This window comes from Leiobunum rupestre, chromosome 8, assembly GCF_980474605.1.
Source record: "Leiobunum rupestre chromosome 8, qqLeiRupe1.1.hap1, whole genome shotgun sequence".
Taxonomy (NCBI): domain Eukaryota; kingdom Metazoa; phylum Arthropoda; class Arachnida; order Opiliones; family Sclerosomatidae; genus Leiobunum; species Leiobunum rupestre.
Window position 1 is genome coordinate 51,566,708 of NC_143391.1, and position 10,500 is coordinate 51,577,207.

The window sequence follows — 10,500 nt, forward strand, 5'->3', positions numbered from 1 at the left end:
TGACATATGGAGTTATTTATCTCCCGTCTTTTAATGTAAACAACCTATATTATGCGTAAACTATGAAATACATTTATAATTACATTTATTATTACCACTATTATAATTTCTAGAAGGCTGTATTTTTAATTTGAATGGTTTCTTTATTAAGCGTACAGTCAATGGTTTTTATTGTCGCTTGCTTATGGTTTATTTTACTTATATTTATAATTAATTTAATTGGGTACAAATATTAAATAATGGAAAATTTCGTTACAAAAATGTATGTATGTAGGTATATTGCATTTTTAATACATATAGCCATCTATTATTATTTTACATTTTAGCGTATACGTCACAAGATTGGTTTAAAGACTTAGTTATTGGCAACAGCAAATATAATATATATAACTTAGATTAGTCAATTTATCATGTTCACAAGCTCGTTGGTATTTTATAACGACAAAACGATCGTTAGGTTTCATGGAAAACGAAATAATGGGCGGGAATAATAGAACTGGCAGATGCTTTCGGTAATGATATTAATGTGATGATTAAAAAATAATTTTATTTAAAACCGGCACTCTATGAACAAATACCAAAAATTTTGATTTTTATGGATTTTGCCTATTTCATTACTTTTGACACATAACCGAAATTTTTTTGTTGATGACAGTCGAAAAAAAATGAGTGCTGAACAAAATAAAGAATTGTGTAAGGAGAATGAATTGTTGTCATTACAGCATACAATTAGAGAATTGAAAAAACAGAAACGAAAACTTCAAGCGGAATATATAGCAGAGAGAAAACTCCTTGATAGTTTGTTACCTTTCATACGAAAGGAGCCTTCTTACGATTATTTGCAAAGGTTTTCGGAAGAAGAAAGATTATTGAGTTAAGATGATTTGTCCACCTGCGGCTTTTTTCGCGCGACAGCGGCTCGAGTGTTAATTGTTAAATGCTCTTTCTACGGTTTAATTGTTGAAAGACGGAAAGATTGTGATGTACCATTAATAGTTCGCGGTAATCAGAGTCATTTGTGTCCATTTATTCTTGCCAAATTGGAAATGTAAAATAATATCACAAAAAAAGTTTTAAAAAATTTTTATTTATAATTTTTATTTCAAGGTGTAACTATAAAATATTTTTGTGTAACCTGTTTAAAATCGGGTTGTTAATGTAGTTTATATTACGTGGTCTGTTAGAAAAAACAAACCACATCGCTTTCTATACAAACTAGTTTCGCTTTGATTTTTGTTGGCGAATGACTTATAAAGAAAATAAGGAACCGTTTAAGGACTATGAACTGATTAAACATATAAATAAAGAATTGAAAAAAACTGAATCGAAAACTTGAAATGGATTTGATTGCACAAAGAATGAGATATTTTCAAAAAGAGCATAATTCTCACGAAATGCTTTTGGAAGGAGCCCCAAAAACTGGGTTCTTAAAGGCGATAGACGATTTAGTGGTTTTATTGATAGCGTGGTAAATGTTATTAACGATAGTTCCTTTGTGTCAACAAATTTTTTTGTAAAATATTAATAAAGTTTTAAATTTTAAATCAGAGTTTATATTTTAGAGTGTGATAGCTAGAAGGATGTAAGATAATTTAAAAACAAATTATAACATTTTTTACAAACATATTTAATTTCAGGTTCAGAGTTGAAAATTATTTTATCACATTGTATTATTCATTTTTAAGTTTTATGTTAAAAATAAAGTTTTGCAAAAAAAGTTCTATTAACAATTTTATTCAAATAAGCAACACATTGGCGGTATAAGTTAGTCTTTTTAGATGTAAACTAGATTAATTGTTAAAGAACTAAAACCCAAAAATTAACATATTAACCTCACAGACTGTAAAACGTAGCAGACAGTAAAAGCGAGTCTTAAAATGTATTATAAATCAAACAAATTAACGATGTTTCGTGTAATGAAATTGATTTCTTACTATTTTGTATAATCGCTTAAATGTATCGGCTGCATTTTTTAAATTTAAATTAATTTACTTTTGTATTGTCTTTAAAAATGTTAAGTTATATTTTAATAGTTATATTTATAATATGTTGTATGGATGAATACAGGAGGATTATAAATCGCTGTTTGACTTGGCCATCTACCGCACATTTAAAACCGTTTTTACTTGGTAGCGTTATAAATTTACATAATACTATTACATACTAAACAATCAGATAAAACAACCCTCATCAAGGCGGAGTTTCCCCAACTGTCTTAGCCGGCGGGCTATCTTAGCGTGAGGGAAAACGTTACGCGCACCAACTCCAGGGTATACCGGGTGAAAAAGCCTTAAGATAAGGAAGAACGGTGAGAAACGCGCCGCGCTCTATTGAACCATTCCTGCACGTTTTATTCGATCTAGCAAGAACTAAATTTACTGTGTTTTATAGCCGTTACGTGGAATTTCTAATTAACTCGGCAAAAATTGGGTAATTTGATCACAAAAAAGTGGATTTTTGGTACTATTTCTTTTGAAGAATTCATTAAATACACAATGTTTTTTAAAAAGGGTACGTTAAAACTTGTATTTTTAAAATAACTTACATTGTTTTAAAATTGTTTTTTGTTGTTGTAGTATCTTTAAAATTTAGGTCGGACAGTCGACTAGTTGTAACAGTATCAATTTTTCGGAAAGAGCCCGGAATTTACATCAATAAAAAAGGTTAACCTTCCAATTCCGATCGTTGATCCTTATTCCGATTGTACTTTTCATCACAGTTTTGAAGTGTCTTCCGATGGTGGAAAATTTATGTGGTCATTATTACCTTTTACGCAAAAGTATCTTGAATACGAAATGAACTATTCAACCAGTTTTTCACATAGTAGAGTGCAAGTGATAGCTTTAGACGAATTTAAACTGCGTATAGATGAACAGTTAAATCTGTAAACCAAATGTTTTCTGTATTGGTTAATAATTTTTCGAAATTTCAAGAGTTTTATAAACCACTGGAAAAGCGAGAAGCACTCTGTGATTTCGTAGAAATCTACGCTGCCTTTCGTATTTCACAGGATTATCAAGTGGAAGAAGATTTTTTGGATCAATTTATAGGTTATTGCCCATTTGACGTAAGGGAATTGATGGATCATTGTTTAAATGACGTACAATATTTAAAAAGTGTTTTCAGTTTGTAAATAAATAATGTATTCTCTGTCATCACATTTAAATAAATATTTATTAAAACAAAATTTCATAAATTTACTACTGAACAAATTTTACATTTTCGCAATAGTTTCAAGTTTTATAAAACAGTCTTACACGAATTGAGCACACTGTCACGAAAAACATTTCAAACTACCAATTTTGCATAGTTTTTAGTCATTTACACCGTTCTCGAGGAAAATAAGTTAGACGAATGATAATGTCGCACAAAATTAACAATCTAGATTTTTTAAATGTATTTTTGTCTGTTAAAAAGTACAAACCTCCTTGCCTCAGCCAAAATGTTTAGTAAATATGAAATAAGCCAGCATGATAAGGTTTAAAAAGAAATTATTCAAAGTAATTTCAAAAGTTTACAAACTTCTAAATAATTTCAATTTTTCATTATGTTGATAGCGTTGTGTAAAAAATGCGTTCAATTTTTCCTTGGATGTTAACCCTGTAGAAATTGGATTCGGGTGCTTTCAGTAATATCATCCGTTTGAGTAACTTTTCAATAAATCTTTGCACATAAGGATTGAAACTATTTGTATAATTGTATATTTGATTGTCAGTTTTGCCGTTTATATAATTTACCAATTTCTTTGATGTTTGACGTTTTGTGACCTTTCAAAACACTTGCTTGTAACTTGCATGGCGGTTCGTAAGGTTTATATATTCCACACACATTTTTTTAAAGTTTGAAACATTGGTTTTTTAACTTTGAAACATTTTTACTGTTTTCATTTTAGGAGTTTTTCGGTAGTTAAGTTTTCTTTTAGACACAATTATAAGTATTGAAAACATGTTCAAAAATTAAAGTCTTTCAAACTCATACTACCTTTTTTATTATTCAACGTAATATTTTTAGTCTAAATTACAAACAATTTAATATTTATTTTATCTTTTGTTTTAATTAGACCATTAAATGTTAACTAAATAATATTTTTTATAGTACTCGATCGACCGATATTTTGCTAAAAAATTCATTATAAAATGCTTCAAAATGGTTTAGATTTCTTTCGATCTAGACTGTTAATTAAATTATTAATTAAACAATAGACCAAAACCTTCTCGTTTAAGCTAGAATAGGGTTTTTGATTTGAACGATACTCGCACGGTATATTACCACAGTTCTGCTTTAAAAGAAATTTACATCTCGGGTAATATTTTGCGTGTTCTTCGAAAGGAATATCGTTCTTTTTCCAGCATAGCAGCTTTCCATTGCAGGAGAAACATTTGACACAATCTTTGAAATCTGTGTAGTAAAAACCCGCTTGTGCCAAATCTCTTACGTCTATGTGATCGATCGGGAAATTTTTAAACGATTGTATTCGTACCAATTCAGATCGCATTGGGCTTAAATTTCAAGGATTGTTCGTTATGCCTAGCACGGGAACATTTTCTGTAGATTCATCCTGAACAAATTTGCAATTCGGATACCGCTGTATATGAATTAGTAAAGGATGATTACCCTTTCTCCAACTGCCAACTCGTTTACATTTAAAAAGGGTTGCCTTAAAATTTGGGTTGAAACTCTTTATCCTTTTACTTTCAAAATGCATTTTTTACGTATTTTACTGACTGTCAGTCATCGGAAAAGATTCGTTGATAAATGCTGGATGATTATAAAAATCAAGAAAAAGTTGCTGTAGTCACTCGTATCACATGATGGTTAAATGTGACTGGCGTCTTCTAGCGGTATTTCCCAAAACTAAAGTTTTACAAAGATTTGTAATATTATAGGGCTGTTTAAATCAGCTACCTGTTTTTGAGCTAGTTCTTAATTATGCCATTTGTTTTCAAAACACCTGCCACCAAATACCTCATGTTCCGATAAAATCCGTAGTTATTCTACAATAATTCGGTCATTTTGTTCGTTGCAAGCACTTATCTATTTACAAAAAAAACATTACATAAATTTACCCAATATTTATTTTAATTAGATAATAAATTTATCGATATTATTCCCATTAATAATAATAATCACTTAAGTTAATACCTAAGACACCACCCAATGGTAAATGAACTTACACTTTGTAAATTGAACTTAGTCAAAATTAAAACACTAAACAAAATGATATCAATTACGCAATATCATTGGAATTTACCAAAAATTATTCAAATTAAAAATAACATTTGAATTTCTTCAAATTTATATAAATGTAAACAATGTTGTTTCTACTAAATTTATTTATTTCAATTAACCCAAGATACAAGAATTTACCAAAATGTATTCGAAAGTTTTCAATTTATTATCAAGTCAATCATAATAATTTCAGTTAATCCAATAATACAAGAACTTACCCAATTTAATTTGATTTAGCAGAAATGTATTCAAATTTACCCATTTTATATGAAATTGCCCATGGGTATTTTCTTCAAATCACTAATAATATAGAATTTATCGCATCAAAAGATACATTAATTTGCGATATTTTGCAAAACGGTGCACAATTTCTTTCAAAAGAAATAAGGTCGATTTACTCTGATGATAAAAATGTTGTCATTATTCCATGTTATTTAATAGAACCAGTAAATCTTGAAAGATAAAGAATTTATTCTAAAATAATTTAATATTATCTCACCTGGAATGACTCTAAAATTTAATAATCACATAATTTGCAACATGTTCTTGACAAGTGCATACTACATTAAAAACTCACATTATGGAAATGTTTCCTAATGCGATATTCTACTATAATCTTCATAAATACCGCAAAAATAATGTAATTCATAGTATGTCCAATCTGTTATAATATATTTTACATTTTAAAATTCAAAGCCCATTTGATATATTATTATATTAAAAATGGTCTTTAAGCTTGGTCTATTTATCTAATAATGTTCTTTTGGCTAGTAATATTTTACCTAGGACACCACTATTAATATGTTAAATTTGCTATGATCAACTATAAGGATTATTTGTACAGTATGTGGTAAATCCAACTATCGGAATAAATAAATTAAAATTATTGTAATAATTGTAACATACAATACACATTAATCAAGGCGATGGTCAATAAATCCTATTGAATCACAGAGAAGTGAATTGTGAACGTTCAATAACAGACCGTAAAAATAATACCTAATACCAAGGTGAACAAGCTCGGCAACATGATAACACCCCAGTTTTACCACAGGTTCGATTGACTACATTTTCATCACTTTTACCCACAGGTAAAACGACTAGAAGTTAATTACCTATCCATTAATAGTGTGGCCCCCCGGCTAGAATGGGTTTTCCGATTCATATACTCTTCTCTCGGTTAAGTGGAACTTATACTTGCCTTGTTTGAAATATTTTACTAATTCAAGCATTCAAAGTTTTAAATAACACTAAACATCGCGATAACGACATTAATTCTTATAAGATTTAATCATACGGTTATTGCATAATACATCCAAACATGCTTTTGTAGAAAATATACTAAACATTTCGTATAAGTGTAAATTTTCTTGTCTTATGTGTACATTTAACAGTTTTGTAGGACTATGACGGAAATATTTGTCCAAAAAATATATTTTTAAATAAAATTATAATTTTTCCAAATGTGGATCTTGGATATCTACAATTTCCACGTTAATTGTAGATTTTTTTAATTATAGAACTAGAGCATCGTAAAGATCTTGTATTCGGAACGCAAAATGGTTGTAATGTAGTATATGTTAAAACCTTGAGCCACCAATTGCTAATGTTGTTTAAATCTTCAATGTTTGTAATAGAAATTAAAATAGTTGGTGGAAAGTTACCGTACACATATAAAGAAAAATGATATTGGGTTTATAAGCGATTGTTCAATGATTTTTATACATCAAAAACAACAAAATCATAATCAATTCAAATTGAAATATTCAACAAAGGCTATTTTATTTAGAACATCAACCTAACATTTGTTTCAAAATATCAAACTTTTTTTTTAAATTTAAATCTCAACTACTTGACAACAGATTCAAATATTATTTACGGATAGAGGAATTTATAACATTGTTATTTAAATTGTTATAAACTAATTAATTTTTCTTTTATTAGAGCTCAAACTTATTTTTAATTAATCTGTTATTTTTTCTATTAAATTATTATTATTATTGTTGTTTTTGGTTTAATTTTATTTTATTTTTTAATTAACTCAATATTAATTTAGTATATTTGTTTGAGCGGTCTTGTTTACCAACATATATAAACATCCTTTTTTATCTGCAAAGTTCGTTTTGGTTAATATAAATTATAATTATTATTGAATATCTTCAATGAAAGTAAATGGTTGTTTTGAATTTTTTTAACAAATATTAAAAATAAAATTTAAATTAATTTTTAAAATATTTTTATAAATAGAATTCCTAACATATTTAACATTAGTTGAAAATGTAAAATTCGCTCTGCAAACATAAAAACCGAATATTTAAATTTTAATAACAGACAGGTGAAATCAGAAGCGCATTGTGAATTTAACAGAATTAATAATGACACGTTAATTAAGGTTTAAAATTAAAAAAATAATCGATTTAAATATCCTCTTTTTTAAGGAACATACTTCTGAAATGAATATCTCTATTTTGAATTCCACAGTTAATGTAAAATTAAAAAACGTGTACTTAACAGTTGAATTGTCTTTGTGATTGTGAATATGATAACTGGTCTGCTGTTTAAACTGAAATCCATAAATCAAATGGTTATATGATACAGGTTGTAGAACATGTCGTCTAATTAGTAAATAATAATTTAAGCTGAATTGTTCGAAATCTGATACCTTGGATTGAAAACAGAATATAATTTGTGTTTAGTTTTTTTCTTTTTATTAGAATAACAAAACTTAGGACAGTTGCGCCCGTACGTTCGAAAAAGCACACAAGTTCAACAAATTACGTTGCCTGTTTAAACACGTAAATAATTCACTCTATATATAAACATATACGATAAAATTAAATTGTTTCATAATTAACATTCGATAGTGTACAAGGTTACACTTATTATTTATTAATATAAGATACAAGTATTTTTGAGAAAATTCACTTTATTCTAGTGAGACATTCCAAATCTGACTATTTTTTAATAATGATTCTTATATTTTTTATCTTAATTTATAATAAAAGCTTTTACAGATAATTGATTTATAGAAACTACGCTGACAATATAAAAATACAAAAATGATACTGTTTTTATTTATTTTTTTACGTTTTTAATAATTAAATTTAAAAACATGTTGTTTATATTCAAAACCAAATCCATTCCATTATTAGCAATGATGCTGTTGTTCAAATGTAATGTGTAATGGAATTCAGCATAAAAACCGCCCTTTTAACTACGTAAACACATTACATCAGCATAAAATCAATTAATTTGTTAGTTAATATTTATCATTATATTCATTTAATTATACTAATTAACAATTACAAGTTTTAGCCCGAATTTCAAACCTGATACTTAATTTCGTAGTAAAGAAATATCTTCTACGAATTAAGGTAAATATAACTATATTTATTTGTATCCTTATAATTTGTTTTTTATATTTCTATATTTACAACCTTTAATTTTTTTCATATTACTAATTATCTCTTAATTAAATAGGCTATTTTGTACATATTTTGAGATTGTTTTGTTAATCTTTATTGTTTATTTAATTTATTTTGCAATTGTTTAAAAAATAATTTTATTGGTGTAAATTTTTTTTATCTTATTTATTTATTACACTATCCTGGTAACCAATACATTTAGTCTTTTGCGAAAGAAGTATTATTATTATTATTACTATTATTATCAATAGTTGTTAAGTATTATAAACGATTGTATCTTCAAAAAGTAAATTGTCAATAAGCTTTGTTTTTAAAACCATTCATTTTTATTTACAATTTTTTTCAAATTAGAGGATTTATTAATTGATATTTTATTAATATCTAGCAGTTGTTTGTAAAAACCAGTTTTTTCTTCTCACTGGCTCTGTTGAATGTCTCCTGGCGAAACGTGATCTGGGTTTATAATTTTATCGTTTTACCGCGGAGATGTGTTACAATGTAGGTGACAAGATATGGGTAAAATCGATTTTTATAATGATTTTTGCGTTTGAAAGTGTGATAGTCAATTGTTGAAAAATCCAAACTAGTTTTACAAGGCTGTAATTGTAGTTGATAACGTTTACACGATACGATAATTAAGGGGTGGGTATCAAATCAGTTTTACAAGGCTAATGTAATAGAATGTTGAACCAGTTCTATCCTAGAAGTAGTTTTAATTTATGAATTTAAAGATATCGCTCGTAATCCGGCAGAATTTCATAGAGCGTGCTTCTGGTAACGCTCTTCAACAGAAAGTTAAAATTATAAATCAAAGTAAGTAATATTTAATTTAACAATAATTAAAATTATTAAACTTAATTTTGTTTTAATTTAGCCACCAATAAATACCCGTTCGTTTACTGTGTATAGTCAGAGAAAATTATATCCACGTGTATTCACAATGTTGCTATTTTTGATTTAAAAAAGTTAATTATTTTTTATTTGTTTTAAATAAATGGGTTTTGGAATTTTTATTGATTATGTAACTTAAAAATGATTTTACAACTTTAGAATATATTATTTTACTATTAAAAATTAACCATCCATCCATTTGGGTAAAATTATAGTCTTTCGAGTTTCAAAAGTTAGTGTTCGGCAGTCGATCAATTTTTTTCCATGAATAAAATAAGCTCGGCTATATTTTAATATTTATTTAAATAACCAATAGTTAAAAAAAAATTGCAAAATGTTTAAATAATTGAAAGTGAATAAGCCTATTATTTAAATAAAAACAAACAATTACTTAAATAAATACCGCTTTTATTCAAATAAATGCATCGTTGCGTAATAAACATAATTAAATAAGTTAAAATAATATTCTTTTTCCCATCTTTTTTAAAAAATAAATCGGAAAATTTGTGGATAATGAATAAACAATTGCGAACACTTGCAAAAGTATCAATAAAAACAACATTGTATCTTCAAAAATGTAAGAATTATTTTTATATTGGTAAAGTAATACGTTTTTATTGTAGGTGGATAACATTATACTTTTGAATTGCTAAATAAAATGAATTTTTTCATAATACATTAGTGCCTATGTCTCTGGCGGATATCGCCCGATTAAGTTCATTGTAATGTTTTAAAAATGTTTATTGATTGTTAATGTAATTAATTTATTATTTTAAAATAATTGTTTTTCGGATTTTTATTTGATTATATTATTTTATAATGTATTAGTGTACTATTGAAAACCAATTTCCCTGATAAAATTATACCTTTGTATTGCAAATGTTAAAAACAATGTATCTCCAAAAGTAAATACATTTTATTTTATTTATTATAAACAAAATTGGCTATATCTCGG